The sequence below is a fragment of the Lytechinus variegatus genome, chromosome 18 (assembly GCF_018143015.1).
Source record: "Lytechinus variegatus isolate NC3 chromosome 18, Lvar_3.0, whole genome shotgun sequence".
Classification (NCBI taxonomy): domain Eukaryota; kingdom Metazoa; phylum Echinodermata; class Echinoidea; order Temnopleuroida; family Toxopneustidae; genus Lytechinus; species Lytechinus variegatus.
The window spans coordinates 11651330-11670789 of NC_054757.1; the positions used below are offsets into that span (position 1 = coordinate 11651330).

The window sequence follows — 19460 nt, forward strand, 5'->3', positions numbered from 1 at the left end:
TTTTTTTATAGTTCTGCTTTTTGCTTGTTGGGGAATTCTCAGATATCCCCTCTCCCTAAATGAAGTCATTGCTCCGTCCAGGGATATGCAACAACGTCGATGAGTTCATTTGAAAATGAGTAAATACCCGCAACCAATCCTTCGTTCAAAGTTCATAATACCTTTTCTTGTATGCGTTCATGTTTTATTCGGCTGTTCGATATTTTCGCTATTCATTTAATCTTGTTAAAAAAAATCGGCATGCTGATGACAATCCAAAATTGCCAATTATTGTACTCATCAGATTCTGATGGTCATTAGTGTCAGCAACATGAAGGCAAAGAGCGCCATCGTGCGTTCAATGTGAGGAGAAGTACAGCCCATAGAGATATCATAGAGAAGTCATGAAATAAGCTATTTATCCATGCACGTCTATGATTGGTATGTATCTACATGTATATTGTACAGATCGAGTCCTGGAGAGCATTTCATCAACATTTTCGTGAGAAAAGTTGTCGGTTCTAACAATTTTCATTGCTTTTTGTTGACTGAGAAGCACAGCTAATATGTAAGTGTCGGTTAAAACAGACTTTGTAGGATAACAGCCCTTATAATTATGAACGCTCTCCCGATTTGACACCTTTTCTTGATTCTGATTGGCTTAGAAGTACTATTACTATGGCTGTCGGATAATTCAAGACTTTGTCGGAGAAAACGTTCAACAAATCTATTCATAAAACTCTCCCCTGATCACTTTTGTAAACGGTAGAAAATAAAAAGTAAAACTCAAGTGACGAGCACAATCATTGAAAGTCTGTGGATGTGAACGCTTTAAAAGTCTGCGGATGTAAACGCAACCAAAACTTCTTTATGCCGATACAGATTATTATCAATTTTATTTTTTCCCCGAAAAAACGCACAATTTAATGGTTTAGGTAACTAATCATAATTATATTGCACCTCGCAAGACAGGTCAGACTAGTCTATCGCTGAGGACATTGAAACTCAGAAACGACCTGTCGCAGATAATCTAAATCACCTGAGTTATCGTTATCAATTGAAGAGCGCCAACACATTTCCAACACCAACCAACCCGATAGCCTATCCGACCAGGCCTTTATGAGGTAGAATGTTGACGCTGAGCCACCGCTGTTCTTTTTGTTCTTACATGAAATAATAATAATCCAATATTGTCATAGGCCTATGTGTATTATAAGTTTCCCTGGCCCTGTAACGAAATTAGTTGCAGCAAACACGTTTAATCATCAGTCAATCCATCTGTAATTCATTCTCAGTGGGGAACATTTGAAGGGGAAAAAAGTGACATATTTTATAATAATAAAAAAGTGGGGTATGACATCATCAGCTTGCTGTATGATTGTGTATTCATAGAACAAACTGATTCCTTGTCTAATTTGAGAACTTTCAATTCATTTATTCAAATCGTGTTTTCAGCTTGGAATACACTACAGTTTTGGGCACTTCAGCTTTGAAATGGGAGGTATTGTAGGCCCCCGGGGGGCCACTTCCATTCACGAGTGGATACCATGCGCGACCATGGGGTCTCGAAAAGCACCCTAAACACGTAATTTCCATATTCTGAAAATGCACCCCTTAACAAGTATTGGCGTGTCAAACCCTACCCTTAACAAGTATTGGAAACAAATCGATACTCTTGGCAAATATTCCCTGAAATGAACCCCTAAACAAGTACAGGAATGTTTTATTGTTACGGGTCCTTTGGTTGTCGGCTTTACCTTATTTGGTTTAGTACGACCCCACCTTCTACACCTAGCGCAAATAGGACTCTAAACACGTAGTGTTGGGGCAAAAAGGACATCCTTTATAAAACATTTTAATTTTGTTTTATCATCCCCGCAAATTCGATCCTAAACACGTAATTTTCCTAGCGAAATAGATACCCTTTTTTCATTATTTTTGTGTTTTTGACACCCTTTTCACGTTACGTACGTAACGTGCCCTATCGTGAAAAGGACATCCTTTTTACGTGTTTTTTTGGTCGCGCATGGTATCCACTCGTCAATGTAAGTGGCCCCCCCGGAGTAGGCCTAAAACAGCTTAGTCTGCAGGCACAGACCCTGATTGGAACTTTGATCAACAAGTGTGCCTCCACGCAAAGACAAGCACATACAAAACTTGCTGTTCCTGAGCGAGAGAGCCTTCAGTACACAAGGCATGAGTAGGCTGCACATTCAGACCCTTATATCGAGTGAAGGGTTTGCCCAGCAGACTAACAACAGCTTTGCCAACATTATTCTCTTTCTCGATTCCTTTCCACAAAGAAAGAGAATGGTAGGCGTAGTTCCCTTATCATCCCGATCACATCTATCTATCTATCTAATATGATTAACACCTTTTTAGTGGAAGGGATGGTACATATACATGTATATATATATTTATTCATTTACTTACTTATTTGTATGTTCTATTGAAACATAAGAATATAACCAAATATAGTTATTATAGTCAAAGTTACTTTAGTTTGCATTAATTCTCATTGTTTATACCTTATTTCGATTGATGTTGTACTTTAAATTTGACTATGTATTGTTTGATTTTGTTGTGCTTTGTGAACGGAAAATGAATAAAATCTAAATCTAAATATATATTTTTCAAAATATTTGGACCAAAATATAAGTTCTTACTCATACTTTGAACGGCTATCACACTACCTCGCCTATTTAGTATTACTAGTACTGTTCCAACGAGTGTGAGCTGAGTGAGATTTTTTTTTCAAGCTGAGATAGTCTGTTGTATAGTTGTTGACACGCCCACCTTCCATGGCTGAACGGAAGGTAAAACCACGCCCCTTTCTCCCTCAAAGACTTGTTTCTATCTTTCTCTTCAACTCCCCCCCCCCCATTCACAACGGGCTCGATATAGTCTGCAGGCACAGACCCTGATTGAAATAAGTGTGTCTCCACGCAAAGACTAGCTCATACAAAACTTGCTACTAGTATTTCAATCCTGAGCGACAGGGCCTCAAGTACACCATGGACCTACATGAGTACACAAGGCATGAGTAGGCTGCAATTCAGACCATTTTATACTCGAGTGGAGGGTTTGCACAGCAGACTAGGCTCCGTGTCGCTCTGTTTGGGGGCAACAAACTTTTCCATTTTTACGATATCACGCAACCGAGGGGTGCAATTGATATGTAGTCCATGCATTTTGTTCACTAACTCGGAAACCACGAATACTAATATTTCAAGTCTCATTCAAACAATTTAAATAATTAAGCCTCAATCACTGGAACATAGTAATGTCAAAAAATATGAATGTTGAAGATTACGAAATATCGTGATCAGCTACAAATTCCCCATATTTCACGAAAAAGACGACCCCGGTTTTATTTATTTTTCACTCGCGAACTTTTCAAATCGCGGCGGCGGGGGTCAACGATCATGATGGAAAATATTGATCGTGCTAATACACAGCACCAAACACGTACACACACATTGCATGTACACACAAAATATGCATGCATTCGATCGTGTGCCCAGGCCATACACGTACATGTAGCTCATTTCTAAATTGAAAATTTAGACTTTTACTTCTTAGCATCTTGAAACATTTTACCGTCAGTTTGAGCTTATTGGTAAGTTGAAAATGATTTATAACACTTGTAATAACATAGATATCGGTGCAATATATGCAGAAATTAAATTTGGCAGGTTAATATTAATTGTCAGTCTGCATTGAGACCGGTGACTTGAGACTGTCTGTGACCATCACACGTACCGTACGGTACGGTATACGGTATTGCGAGGAAAGTGAGTGACTGACACTGTCACAGTTTGGTGAGAGTGTGGATTGGCTAGTCCCACACTGTTCTTGAATGTGTTCGCGTTTGTTGTTTCTGTCATGTCAACTGAATGCATGTGAGGGTGTTTTTCATTTCATATCATTTTAGTTGATTAAACCTGAGGCTGAGGTGAGGAAAGTGATTAGAAAATGTGTGAGTGTACCGGTAGTTCCCGCATTCTGCAGTCACTCGCAGAGAGAGGCGCAGTCAACAACAAAATCTGTGGCTGTGCTGTGATAAAAATTTAAGTATTTTGGGCAGTAATTATGACTACTAAATTTAGATCTAGTCTAAGTTAGAGGAACTCTGCCAGATTCATCATGCTGTGTATTGTTTGTACAACTTACATTGAATGTAAGCCCACTACGGCCTCTACGCCTACGGACTACGCACTGCAAGTCTATCGTGAGATATATAGCACAGCGGCGAAATACAAGCGCGACATACAAACTTTGAGTCGAGTTTCGGTCGGTCAGGATTAAACAGTGTTTGTTCATCTACTGACTGTAAGGCGTTAATGCAGTTTTGCACCGGTCGACTTTGAGCAAATTTCCCCAGGTGCCAGACATTGTTTAGAATGTCATGACAAGTCCCTCAATATCACTTCAAGGTCAATATGCCCACAATCGGGAATGGCTGTATTTCGTTAGAATCCTTGGACATATCTCTTCGACTTCGCTTGGCTTCACCATAATTTTGATATGGACTGAAGTTAGTGACCAGATCATGCGAACATGCAGGGAACAAACTGCTGCATGGTAAAAAGCGGTATGTGACTGAGAGACTCCCTGTATCCCAAGACCATCCCAGAATGGAACCTTCTTGGTGAGGATGTCAGAAATTCTAAAGATGTAAGAGTACATGTATTCAAACTCAACTTGAAAGTTTGGACATTAACACCCTTGTCTCAAAAGCACACTACCAAAATTAACTGTGTTGAGCGCTTGACCCCCTAAACCCAAACGTACGCGACAACCAGATGCTGGTGATTGTGCGTCAACGGACAGATACAGATAGACTTGCCATGACATTTGTGAACAATTTCTGGTGGGGAAATTTGCTCAAAGCCGAAACTGCATTAGCGCCCACTAGACGCTTCCTGGAAATCTATTAAGATGCCAATCACCTAATATCTTTAGTTGGAAATCATCGCAACATGAATGTAGAATCGTGTGTCAGACTGAAACTGAATATATACATTGTACATGTACAAGCAGAAAACACTATTGCCAATTTAGCCGTATGGTACATGTAAACTGTAAAGTCCCCCAAAGTCTGAGCACATGCGAATATGTGCAATTCTAGCGAAAGATGATATGCATAGATACACCTGCAATGTAGATATGTCATTAAAAATTCAAAATGGTGGATAAATATTGAATTTCAGGCATTTCATGTGACAGCCTCAAAATGCAGCCTTTCTCATTAAAATCCCTGAATTGTATGTAAAGTGAATAGGTGGGCAGACATGGGGCACCACAATATTCAATCTGAAAATAACTGGCTGAGATTTTTAAAAACAAAAATCACACATGTATAGTCCTCCCAAATTTTAATGAAAATTTTGGAATACTTCAGAAGAATAAGAGGAACATCAACTGAAATTTTCTTTGGAATATTTAATTTGCCCCCCCCCCCATCATATACACAGATCATTCGTATGTTCTGTGCTGTGGGTATGTTATGATAAAAATACGTATTTATAATATAAACTGTTTTATTCACAACAAACAATTGTAAACGACTAGTATAACAGCATAACATTCCGCCTGGGACTAAGAAGTAATAGCCATTTCTTTGTCAAGTGACAAGATTTTACTCCATTAAAGAAGAAGGCAGATTGTCCTTGTTGTATTGATGCATTTTTTTGCCCTGCCATTATGTGCTATTGTCACCTATGAGGTCAATACCTTTGTGTTTTTACCTCATTGGTGTAGGGTGGTGTAGCCCAGATGTAGTCTAACGCTAGTTTTGATGTTAGACCCTTTTTAAGCTTGTGATCCCAAGTGAGGAAGTAACATAACTTGTTAAGGGTCCTAAAAGCTATGCACCACTCTTGCGCATTAATTTCAATGGCAAAATGTGCATTTTGAATATGGGACTATGATGACTGCAGTGGGAGAAATGATTCCTATTCATATTTTCTACTTTGGCTGCAATAAATCACAAAATGCAGAGAAACCTGCAACTGTTTTCAGTTTTGGAATAATATTCACTTCATTTGGATGTTTTAATATGAACATGATTTATAAATTGAGGCACAGGAAATTAGATTTCTTTGCATGAAAATTCAAGTGCGCAGCTCTAGGATCTCTTCCACATCGGGTGTGGCAAGGTACATGTACATGTATGTTTTGTTTCATTGATTTTGTAATATTTTATTCGTAAGTGGTTGATCTTGATATTTTCCACAATTTAAAGCAAGAAAATCTGTTCATATACAGTATTCAAATTTTCAATCATAGTCAGTGGTCTTTATCATTTGAAATAAAAGTCATACCCCTTTCATAAACCCAATTACTATGAATTAGGTGGCTAATAGCAGCATAATTTGGTCGTAAAATTGGAGGAGGACAAGAGTTATCCGCATTACTCTGATGCTGCTATTATCCGCATAATAGCGGCATCGGGATAAGATTTTGAGTTTACGAACGCATTTCCAAATAATGCGGATAATTGCCATGGTGCGGTCACAAGGTCACCCTTTTCCAACACAACCGCATCGGAGGGGTCGTGTCCAGTTGTCATGGCGATTATCCGCCTTTTTCAGGACGGGCGCTCGTAAAAATTATGCGGCTTATTTTCGGAGTTTATGAACGCAATTTTTATTGAATTATCCGCATTACTCTTAGGCGGCTAATTGGAGGATAGGTTTATGAAAAGGGTATCAGTGTGTGGTACCCCCATACTCGAAGAACATTTCTTGAAGTAGATCTAACATTGGATCTGAAAAACTACACTACAAGCTCTATAATATGATAACTTCAAATTTTATTTTGTGAGTGGAAAAAAATAATTGGTTCTACATCTGTGGATAGTGGTCATTAATATAACCAAGCCACCAAGGGAAGTAGTACAATTAGTTATAGGCGAGCGGCGAGAGGCCAAAATTTGGGACTTTAATCCCCCCGACTTGATCAAAGCAAAAACATGCATCATTTTGAAGGAAATTTTCTGAATTTTTCAGAACTGAGAGTTAAAAGTGTCGCAGAGTGTAGCTTCACCATGGAAACCAGCCTTGAATAGACCACGCCCATTTTTGTGATAAATGCAAAGCAGCAACTTATTATTTAGATTTGTTAATTAATTATACTAATTTATATATAAATATAGAATTTTCAAGGATAAATTCACTACAGATTGAATGATATGATAATGCCTAGCAACCAAATATATATTTCATACATATTTAATTTCAAAATTGTTGCCTAGCAACAATAATTTCCCTAGCAACAATATTCACTTTTCAATATTCTTTAATTTTTTTACCAGATTAATTCATTTTATAATTTTTTAAAGTTTTTAATTTGTAAAAACTAATGAAAAAGGTAAATTTTGATGAAAAAGTGATAAAAGAGGAAGACTAGGATGTATAATGCATATATGATCATGAAAAGTTACATTATTGCCGTGTCTGATTAACCCCTGCCTGCGACGGATATCACTAAATATATATGTTTGTGTGTATTTACAACTATATGCATCATTTAATGGATATAGTAATATTGTTATAAATCAAATAGATACCCTAATGTGTCATGTTATCTGTTCTAATCTAAATATTTGAGTATTCACAGATTTTTCTGTTACCTATGGAAACCATTTTATGTTGCCTAGCAACAGTATTTTCCCTAGCAACCAGCACTTTTTGGCGATATTTCAAGCCTGTAACCTCCCAAAATTCTCTTGTTTGGTCCTCAAAATGCATCTTATACTATTCTAAGCATTTATTGTGGTAATGACAATTAATTTCAGCCATCTGGCCAGGAAGTCAGCATATTGAGAGGGGGCATGGCTGTATACAGAAATCTTTTCCTTGGGGGTGGCAAGAAAGTCTACAAGAAACAAAGCGAGGAAGCAAAGCGACTGAGTTTGGCAATAGGGATGCCTTTTCATAGTAAATGGCAGGATATCATACACACTGTTGGTGAATTTTGTGAAAATTTTCAGTTAGATATACCCTGTGTCAAGTTATCTGTACAATCTAAATAATTCAGTATTCATAGAATTTTCTGTTACGTATGGAAACCATTACGTTGCCTAGCAACAGCATTTTACCTAGCAACCATCACTTTTTGGCGATATTTCAAGCCTGCAACCTTCCCAAATTCCCTTTTTTGGTCCTCAAAATGCATCTTGTACTATTCTAAGCATTTATTGTGGTGATGACAATTAATTTCAGCCATCTGGCCAGGAAGTCAGCATATTGAGAGAGGGCATGGCTGTATACAGAAAACTTTTCCTTGGGGGTGGCAAGAAAATCTCCAAGAAACAAAGTGAGGAAGCAAAGCGACTGAGTTTGGCAAGGGATGCTTATCATGCACGCTTTTGGTGAATTTTGTGAAAATCTTCAGTTAGATACCCTTTTTTCAAGTTATTTGTTCTAATCTAAATAATTCAGTATTCATAGAATTTTCTGTTACCTATGGAAACCATTACATTGCCTAGCAACAGCAGTTTACCTAGCAACCATCACTTTTTGGTGATATTTTAAGCCTGCAACCTCCCAAAATTCCCTTTTTGGTCCTCAAAATGCATCTTATACTATTCTTAGCATTGATTGTGGTGATGACAATTAATTTCAGCCATCTGGCTAGGCAGTCGGCATATTGAAAGAGGGCATGTGTGTATACAGAAAACTTTTCTTTGGAGTGGCAAGCCGACTAAAAGTCTCTGATAAACAAAGCGAGGAAGCAAAGCGACCGAGTTTGGCAATGGACGCTTATTCATAGTAAATGGAAGGATATAATGCACACTTTTGGTGAATATTGTGAAAATTTTCAGTTTAAAAATGTATCTTTTTGCTGCATACGGCCATGGTAGAGGAATTGGGCATTATTAACAGTATCATTTAGTTTGTTATTTGGAACATTTTATTATACATTTTTGGAAAAGTAAATATATATCCATGACCAACCACTAAGTCTTAAAGTGTATCAAAGACCAGCCAATAAGTCTTAGAGTACCTGCCATTTGAAAACGGAATTATTTACCTTGTGGAAAATATTATTCCTATACTGTAGTGATTGTGAACTCTAAAGCTAAGTACTTTTATTTATGAGGTTCCTTCTAAAATATGTAAATCACAATGATCTATCAAAGTTTCTATCTGCAATTCTGGCAACTCTGTACATTGTGAACTCAAAAACTAATTACTTTATGAGGTTCCTACTAAAATATGTAAATCAAAATGAACTATCAGTTTCTATCTGCAATTCTGGCAATTTTTCTGTGTTGCTAGAAGTTTTATTTTTCTTTTTTTGTTGCTGTTATTATACCAATGGATGGGCAATAGGGCAGTTAACACAGTAGTATACTTGCAGACCTTCAAACAGGATTGCTGGTTTATCTGCACAACCTGATGAAAAAACCTTTTCAATGATCACCTGCCATGATTTAAACACAGATCAAGAGATCCTCAGTATGTCGTATATACCAACTAGACAACAAAAATTACTGTGCCTGTTGCTCACTAGAACCGATTAATCTCTGTACATTAGTGGGCATTACATTACTGATTCCAGCAGTTAATTAGCAGGTCAAATATCTTTTCAAGTAGAATAAATTAGGAGTAGGCCCTGTTATTGTCTCATCAAGATAAATGGCAAAGTCCTAACCATTGAACTAATGAGCATTCCCATTTAAGTTCTTTCTATAAACCTCCAAACCAATCTCTCTCCCTTTCTCGAGAAGCCACCTCCGATCGAGAAAATGTAATTATTGGGGATTTCAACAGTCACAGCATTATCTGGGGGTATGGAGGAACCAACGAGATGGAGAACTTGTGGAGAACTGGTCAGATGCAAATCAGATTGCATCACCCAACAAAATGTGACAAGGTTGTGCTTGACCCTCTCCCGCACACTCAACATCAACCTATTGGGCTGAAGGTGAATGAAGGCATCACTCTACGCACAGTTCCCTTTCACAGATGTTTCACCCTGAAGAAAGCAATCTGGGAGCAGTTTGTCATAGATCTGGATAACTATCCACAGGATTTTCCAGCACTCCCTACTCATTACGACACATTTGGAAAGCTATTTAAGAAATTATCACCGAAGAATATTCCACGAGGATGCAGTACAAACTATTCTCCGGGCTTGACGAATGATGAAGCTGCTGTACAGTAAATATTTCAGGAGCTTTGAGAATGACCCCTTTGTTGCCGATACACTTGAATGTGGGGGAAATTGACAACTGCCATCATTAATAATCAAAAAGAAAGTGACAGTGATTTAATAAATCAATGGACATGACTCACAACAGCAGAAAAGCCGGGGAAAACGATTCGGATCCTTAAAAAACGATTCAATATATATATATATACCCCTAGTGACCACCGACCAAGTGGCCCACTATCTTCTTGTGTACAGTCAAGGTAACCCTATTTATTGCCCACGAAGGGCCAACCTCTCTAAATAAAAGTGCAGTTACAGTCTCCCAACTAAGAGTCATTTAAATGCACAAGATCATTCAGCCTGAACGTCTTGTCTCCTTGTGCTAGGCTATCAAAGGGAATAATTAAGAGCAACAAGGCACCTGGATTAGATGATGTCCACTGTGAGCAGATCACCCTTCTTGGACCAATGGCTGCTGACATGTTAAACCACTGTTTGCATGAAGAAGAAAAAAAACAATGGCAAGAGGAAATTTAGGGTAGTTGCCAAAGTCGAGCCAGGCAAAGACCCAATCAGAGTTACAGAAAAATCTCTCTACTCTGTCACACATACAAGCCCTTTAAAAAGCTCCTGCTTAACCGCATTGTTCCCTTTGTGACTGAGTTCTTCATTCCAGTAGGCAAGATTCAGGCCAGGAAAGTCCTTTACTTATCAAGTACTGAATCTGACTCGGTACATCAGGTGGTTTGAGGAAGGTCTGAAAACTAGAGCAGCCTTTGTTAACTTAACTGCAGCTTATGAAACAGTTAATCATGGGGTATGCCTTCATACGAGGAAAGTCATTGTGATGACAAAGGAAGTCAAGTTGACAAGGCTAATTAAAAAAATGCTGAAACCGGTTGTGAATCTCAGTGGCTCCAGCAGCAAATGGTGGAGGCAGAAAAATGGTCTCCCACAAAGAAGTGTCCTCCCCCAACTCTTTAACTTCTACACAGACGACCAAGTAATCCGTCTGTCAGCTACCATAAAGAGTATTATGATCTTTACCTATTGTGTGGCACAGTCCCCCAGATATAGAGGTATCAGCATGGGTGGAAAAAAGAGCAAAAAAGATGTCCTTCTTCTTCCACTCTCTAACTTTGAACCTGACACAAAGAGACTGGAATCAAGACAATTTCCTTCACTAGACTGAATCCCTTGATAGTTATGCACAAAGTCAAAGGATCGCCCTATGGACAAACCACCTCAAGCCTGTGACGCAAAAGCTTTCCATGTGACCTACGAATCACGCCCCAGGTTCAAATGACGATTGGCCATCCTGGCTATGTCTTACATGGCTATGTCTTACATATGGTCTTGGAACAAAAAGGTGCAAAGTCCTTAATATGCGGTTCGGGGCTACAGCAGGGATGCAGACACTATCTACGACTGAGGAGAGGATCAGACAGTGCATCACCTTTTGGTCTGCCCCCCCCCCCCTCCTACTTGAGCCGTGCGCTGCCAAAGATCTGGAGTCACTCAACCCAAAAGCCAGATCTTCCTTGAACCCTCTACTACAAAGGACTTGTGTCGTTACCCGATAAGATGGGCATAGATCAAATGTTGCCCTTTAAAATCATTCAGTATTCTATGACCAAATGGGAGCTTAGGTGTGCAGGAGTTTGTCTCTCCAAAAGGTGGCTTTTTAAGGGGGGGAGGGGGGTATGTAGATATTGGGTAAGATTGTTAGCATCGAATATCTTTGCTCTTTCACTGACAAATTGTTAGTTTCACCTTAAAACACTAACATTAAGAATATAGGCACCGTTTTCAGCAAAGTTTTAGCCTCACCATGGACCTAGGTCCATGGCCTAACCGACAACCCCATCAGGAACCAATTAAGTCCCTGTTCCCTCCCCCATCCAACAACCTATGACCAAATAATCATTTCTGACCAAATGTCAGATTACCATAAATAGGTGTCTTCTACCAGTCAGATAATTAATGACACACTTTTTCTTAGCTCATTAAAGATGTCATGTCCTGATAATGGTACAAGATCTACATGTAGCTTTCCTGTGAAAAGAATAGAGTGCAGTGGCAAAGGCAGTGGCAGTTCAAAGCTCTGGTAGGAGGGGTATGCCAAAAAAGTGTTGTATATCCTAATACAGTTGCAGGAAGTTTCTTCATTCCTATTGTAGCCCCATAGGCGGTTCAACAAGATCAAGTAGGCCATTCTTCACTTGGACCCGGAGAGTGATGTACTAAGTCCATAGGTGAGATTGTGCATCACAGACTGGAGATTGTTAGACCAGTGGGTGATGCTTTTATGCAAGCAGAGTCATCAAGGGACTCTATTGAGCAAAGAAAACTGTGTCTAGATTTGAGTCTCGCTGCAGGCTCATGATTGACGAGTGGAATACTATGTTCTTGATTGTTTTTTCTTTCATCTGTGCTGATGACTTCTCTTCTGACGTACAGTGGGGGCAATAATACATAGTAGGTAAAGATTACTCACTTCTTTTAGTCACAGGCATTCAGTGATGGCTCTGCAAGATTTGGGGTCAATATTTAGCACCAAGTGCTGCATACTCAGCAGTGCAGAAGCATAAAGTCAGAGCTGTAGTACAGAGAGATTTGGCATCTATCAATTCCCCATGTTTCCCAGCTTCTTAAGAATGATATTCCTTTGCTCCAAATTTCGCATTTGTTTTGGCAGCATGTTCTTTGTATGCAAAAAGAACGGTCTACAATGACGCCAAGGTAGGTTGGCTTGTTACCACCTGACCCTCAGTTTTTGATCTGCTCCCTGTTCTTAAGGTGGAATACACTAAGTTTGAGTTTTTCTGGATCGGAACAGAGATGATTTATAGCACAGTAAGGAGTTAGACTTGCCAGATCATCACTGAGTCCGTTTTGGCACACTGAGGAGTGATTATTACTTTAGAGATTATTGTTCAATTCAATGTTTTTCTACTCCATTCAAGTAGTGATCCAAAATTATGGCAGTAATTTAAATGTTCCAGCCTTATTATTTGAACAAATCATCATTACAAATGCAGATGCATTTGTATTATTAGTATCAGCATGTTTTACCAATACTGTAGGGGTATCATCCCAATTACATCAGCTACAGATTTTTTTCTCAGAAATATTTCTTATACCATGGATGTGTTTTAAGATTTACATTGATCTAAATCTCCATGGAACGAACAGTAGCGTTAGTTTAAGCCCAACAATCATGACAATATAGGCATGTGTACCTGTTTTCTGGAGCTTTACCCATATCAACGTCCTTTACATATGTATGCATGTTGAGAGGAATCCTTGTCTTTTCTTTCAGACATCTTTTTTTAAATGAGTATTTAAGGCATCAGTTTTTTCCATCGGAGTCACTGACACTATCGCTGTAGCAGAAAATACCCGAAGGACAACATCAAAGACTACATAAGCTGATATACCTCCTCTCTATATTCTGGGACTTTTGTTGTATGCCCCACCCTGGTTGTCTCTATTCAGCAGATGTGTGCAAACCTCATGACATATTACATAATGACACTTACACATAGAAAACATCTCCCACTTTAGTAAGCCTCTCTATCCTCAATGGTTTTCTTGTCCTTTTCTTGGCCTGATCAGGAATGATAGCTCAGTCGATAGAGCGGGGATTTCGGATTCCGGTGACCTGGATTTCATTCTCACTTGGTGAATTAGTGCTCTTTTTTAAGGCTCATCCTCATTATATCCTCATTACCAGGTCCTGGAGAGGACATTAAGCCGTCGGTCCTCTGGTTGTTTGCTTACAAGCATTCATGCTTTCTTAGCAATCGGGTAAAAAATACCATATTAAGGCTTAAGATCCCAAGTTTTCATACTTTCATCCTTCTGATTTCTTGACAGTTATCAGATTGAAAGTGACATAATAAATTCCCTGTGATTAAACTTCTGACACATATTAATAGTATCAAAGTTTCAAAAGAAACTTGTCGAACTCACAGCCTTGGCATCTTTGGGCTACAACCTCAACACAGACACAACCTTGGAAGATGGACATGCATCGGTGATTAGGTACTATTTGACAAGAGAGATCCATTTGTTAACCATTCCATATTCACTCAAAGGAAGTGATCTACATGTAAATATGCAGCCAAAAGCCTTTGCCAATGACCTTATTGAGTACTAGTACAGGAGGGCCCTGAAATTGAAAAAAATATCTGTACAAGCCTTATGTGAAGGCCCACTGTATGATCAAAGTTTTAATCAGGGACTGTGCCTAAATAGTAGTGTTGTCCATTTTATCAAAGCATCAATGCTATACCTATACTGTAGCAAACTAAAAAAGAAAAAAAATGCTTTGTACCCAGCAGCTATTTCAGTTTCAGTTTATGAATCATACAAACCGTATTATTCTATTTTTATCTGCAAAAACATTTAAATTTCTCTTTGAAGCTGCTCTTTTTTAAACGATAAAGTTTAAATACCATGCTCATGTTAAGAATAGGTAGACAAGCAATATACATACAAGGATAGATGATTTTTCTTTAGAAATAAGAGAAATGAAGCGATGTCCTTCAATTTATCATTGCCAGTACGCATGTAGGTATATTATTGTACAAATGGTACTGTACACTTAAAAGTGGATTATTTCCCCCCAAATTGGTTAGGGGGAAAACATATCGTTGCTAAGGTAAATAGTGTTGCTAGGCAATGAAATTGTGTCAGTACATAATGGTAAACTCCGGAATATTGTTTGCCTATCGATAACAAACTATGATATGTTAGTTCTCTCAATATTTTTACTCTAAGGCACAACTTCGTCCACACATTTAGCCGAGATGAAGAGTTGTAACATAGCCGTTGCTAGGGAATATTGTTTCTGGGCAACACATTTGACGCCATGGAAGCTATAAGATAGACAGTTTGTTGAATGGTGACTGAAAACGAGTTTTTAGCATCTATAATGATAATTGTGTCAGTATTATTGCTCATAATGGACTATTTTCCACAGATTTGTCCAGGGAAAAGAGTGTTAATATAGTCGTTGCTATGGAAAATAGTCGTTGCTAGGCAACAAATTGGTATCCATGGATAATGTGAAATGGTCATTTTGTTGTTTTCTATTGAAGACAAGATAATTGATCAGGAATTATTCACTCAATTGACTTTTTCACCACAAAATATTATAAAGTATGTTACTTGTACGTACATGTATCTGTATCAATGTAGTCAAAATGAACAATAAAATGGCGATTTGTACGATGTGAACGATGTGAAGGGGTGTGTCCGGTAGTGCATTAAAAATTAATTTGAGGTTCTCAATAGCTTAAATGGGGGTTTTCAGTTCTTTTTATTATTTTTAAATAATAATTTATGTAATTTCTTTGGTGTAACTTACTTGGTTTGATTCAACCTAGTTAAAAAGTTAAAAGTTAGGTTTGAAATGGAAAAATAAGTTGTTAATTTAAGGAGCTAAATGGTTGCTAAGGAAAGTTATGTTGCTGGGCAACACTTTCTGAGAAAATGTTCATAAAATTCATGCTCAGTTGTTTTTCAGTAATTCTTCTTACAATATATAGTAGATCTATCCTTTGAAAATAAGAAACAATATCTGATAATCTACATTAATGAGTAAAAAATCAATATTCGTGATAAATATTCAATAAGTATCTAAAATGGGCGTGGCTTGTTCAAGGCTGGTTTCCATAGTGATGCTACACATTACGGCATTTTTAATACCCAATTGCGGAAAATTCAGGAAATTTCCTTTAATTTGATGTATGACTTTGCTTTGATCCAGCCGGGGGGATTAAAGTCAAGAAATAAGGCACTTTTTGGCTTCTGGCCGCTCACCTAGTTATGGGTTTATGATATGATATTGTTTAATGAAAGCTTTTGTGTGTTTATGGGAAATGAAAATTATTGACCAATCAAGCCCATGTACAATAATTGCTTCCAGTCATTTTAGACTGTGTCTCAAATCTATGCAGCATATTCTCACATCACCTTTTATGAAACAAAAAACAGATCAGAGCATTCAATTTTGGTCAGTCTTACAGTTTTCTTAGTCCATTTCAGCTCGTTGCTGTCCTCTTTAAAGATAAATTCCAGTTCTGGTAACGATCTCAAAATGACTTTTTACAGAATCTAATGTAATAACCACCCAACTGACCCAAGTGTCTGTCGGTATGAATAAAAAATGTGCCAAAGGATTCTGGAAGAAATTGTGTAATTGCTGAGAAAAAAGCAAAATAAGCGCGGATTCGGTCACTTCCGTCTGGTCTTTATTCCAGCAGTAATAATACACTGTCCCACGTGTGCCTATCTGTGTTGGCGATCTTCAGTGTGATCGTATTTCAGCTTAGATTTTATGATTTCACAAAGTTCATTTTATGTAACTACCAGATCTAGATCCACGATGATATAGTCATACTTAACCTTGGTTTTACAGACTTTCTCATAAATTAGTGTTTTACTGCAACTATCATTTAGCTTAATATTAAAAGGTAAATGTTAAAAAAAAGGCCTAACCCTTCTCAGGGCTTACTCTGAATGCTGCAGTCTTTCATTATAAGTATTTTTTATTTTTTAAAGGGAAAGAGACCACAGGCTGATGTAATGTCAAATTCTTTGTAAACTATTGATTTGGATGGATGGGCACACCTATTCTGAGTTAAAGGGGAATCCAACCCAAATAAAAACTTGTTTTTATAAGGAAAAGAAAAATCAGACAAGTTGATAGGTGAAAGTTTGAACAATATTGGACAAACAAAAAGAAAGATATGAATTTTTAAAAGTTGTCAATATTGGTAATCACTATACCCATGGAGATTTCAAATTGGCCGCATATGGGATGTCATAGTGATGTAAGGCAAGGACTACTCTTCCATGTACTCCAATACATATTATGGCTAAAATGTCATTTTTCCCAAAAGTTTTATTTCAAATTATATTTTTCATTCATGAGGACATAAAACAATATACTACATTGGTTATATTAAGATTACTGCCCCAGGGGAATGGGTACTTACAAGAAAACCACAAATCCCTAATAATAAAGTACATGGCCTATGGGAAAGTTGTCCTTGCCCCTTGTCATAATTTACTTACCCAGTTGCCAATTTGAAATCTACATAGTATTAGTGATCTCAATTTTAAAGCAGCTATAACTTTCTTATTGCTTGTCCAATTTCTTTCAAACTTTCACCATTCTGTTTAATTTATTTTTCTCCTTCCCAACACAACATTTTATGGCCAAGGCTGGATTCCCCTTTAACATTCCAAGTGGTTAATAGATGGTTTTTGGGTACTGCAGATGTATTGTTGGTTGACGTTGACCCTTAATTGACTCGGTTGAATATTGTACTATTGGGACTTACGAGATAATATTGATAGTGAGTATTTGTAGATATTTTTCATGTATTTTGATTTTGAAAGAGTTTGCGTGTCTCCTACTGCCAAGGTGGTGTAAGTACAGAACTTTAACTCAATCATTTGTCAGTGTCATTCATTGAGGAGAGAATGGATCACGATAAAATGTATTTTGAATTTGTTTTGTTTACTTTAGAATAGATTTGACATGTTTTGTTTGATATACGACAGTTAAAACAGAGTTATACCTCTTTCATAAACCCAATTAGGTGGCTAATAGCAGCATAATTTGGTCGTAAAATCGGAGGAGGACCAGAATTATCCGCATTATTTTTATGCTGCTATTCGCATAATATCAGCATCGGGACCAGATTTTGACTTTATGAACGCATTTCCAAATAATGCGGATAATTGCCATGGTGCGGTCACAAGGTCACCCTTTCCAACACCACCGCATCGGAGGGGGCGTGTCCAGTTGTCATGATGATTATCCGCCTTTTTCAGGACGGGAGCTCGTAAAAATAGTGCAAATTATTTTCGGAGTTTATGAACACAATTTTTAATGAATTATCCGCATTACTCTTAGGTGGCTAATTGGAGGATGGGTTTATGAAAAGGGTATCAGAGTACAAAAAGATAACTAGTATGGAAATAAAGGGATTTCTTTCATTTGGTTTTACTCTCATTTTTTGATTGGCAGTTGACAAGTCACATGCATCCGTGTCTTGCCCAAAGCTTTTAAGTGTCAGGTGCAAACACTTGATGCTCAATATTACTTTACCAGAGCTTTATACACTGAAATATAAACCAGTTAAATTCCCACAACATTCCCCTTTCCTGCTTTGTAAAAAAAGAGAAAAATGTACCGACTTACATGTACAGAGAGTACACAGAACATACATGTATTAGGGGTAGCACATTTCATTTTAAAGGTATTTTATTCATATTTATTTTTAGATAGAATAAATCAAAATTGAACAATTTCTGGATAATAGCCAACTGAAAAAAAATCCAGGCAGGCAACCTGTGATTTAGAAGAAGGAAAATGAAACTTAGATTTACAAAAAGGTGAAAAGGTCACAACAGTCAACAAAATCAATCAGTATATACATGTATATATTCAATGAATATTGTTCAGGGCACCGCTTCAACTGGTATAACAACTACATGTACTTTGTAATACCAGTTAAAAGCTATTGAAATATTTCAATCTGATTGGCTGATGGTAAATCTGTTACAGAATTTGTTCATTTGTTGAAGAGTTCTGATGTTGATGCTTTTATGACCAGCCTGCATGAAGACTACAATTTACGTGGAATCCTACAGTTTTACAGACAGACGCTGTAGCAGATTTGTATTGATTTTTCATATCGATTGGTCAGCTGTGGCTTGGTAGTATTTATTCTGTTCTCGAGACAGGCAAACATGTTATTGGGTTGGCTGGGATGTGTTCAGTTTTCCATTTAAACTATTGACGAGTTTAACAAAGAGGTGTGTGGACTGACTCCCGTGAAGATGATTTCATTGTCTTCTCTAGTACGAAATATGAATAACATGTGCTGTACCCTGTAACTATTATGTGTAGTACTAGTTATCCAGAAAGGACAGTAAAAAATATATATATTTTCTGTCAAGGGCATTCTTTTCTTTTCTTCTTAACATTCCAAAGAGATCATATTTTCTAAATTATTTTGGGGGATTGAATCTGATAAATTAGGAGCTTTGCTGATTCACAGGGGGTAGCAATGTTTTAATTGTCAATCGTATCCATTTAGTTATGGCATGCTAATTCTGTGAGCATCGATTGCTAAAGGTGACTTTGAGCTTCATTAAAAGTGTGTTGACCCTTTTGTAAAAGCTGTGTTATTCATTCACAGTAGGGTGCCCCTGAGCACACAATTGTCCATGTTGACAGTCAATAGCCCAGATTTTCTGTGTACTCCCAAAGGGCCTATTTGTTCAAGTATTTA

At 37.6% G+C, this 19460-nt stretch overlaps 1 protein-coding gene across 2 annotated transcripts in view; it reads left to right on the plus strand.

Annotated features, from left to right (window-relative positions):
- The first annotated feature begins 3473 nt into the window (after positions 1-3473).
- The window catches only part of LOC121431851, a 34129-nt gene continuing 18142 nt past the window's right edge, over positions 3474-19460 (plus strand). For both annotated transcript variants that reach the window (XM_041629618.1, XM_041629619.1), the window contains exon 1: positions 3474-3598. The gene's annotated coding sequence lies outside the window, so the exon portion shown is untranslated. The remainder of the gene's footprint in view (positions 3599-19460) is intronic.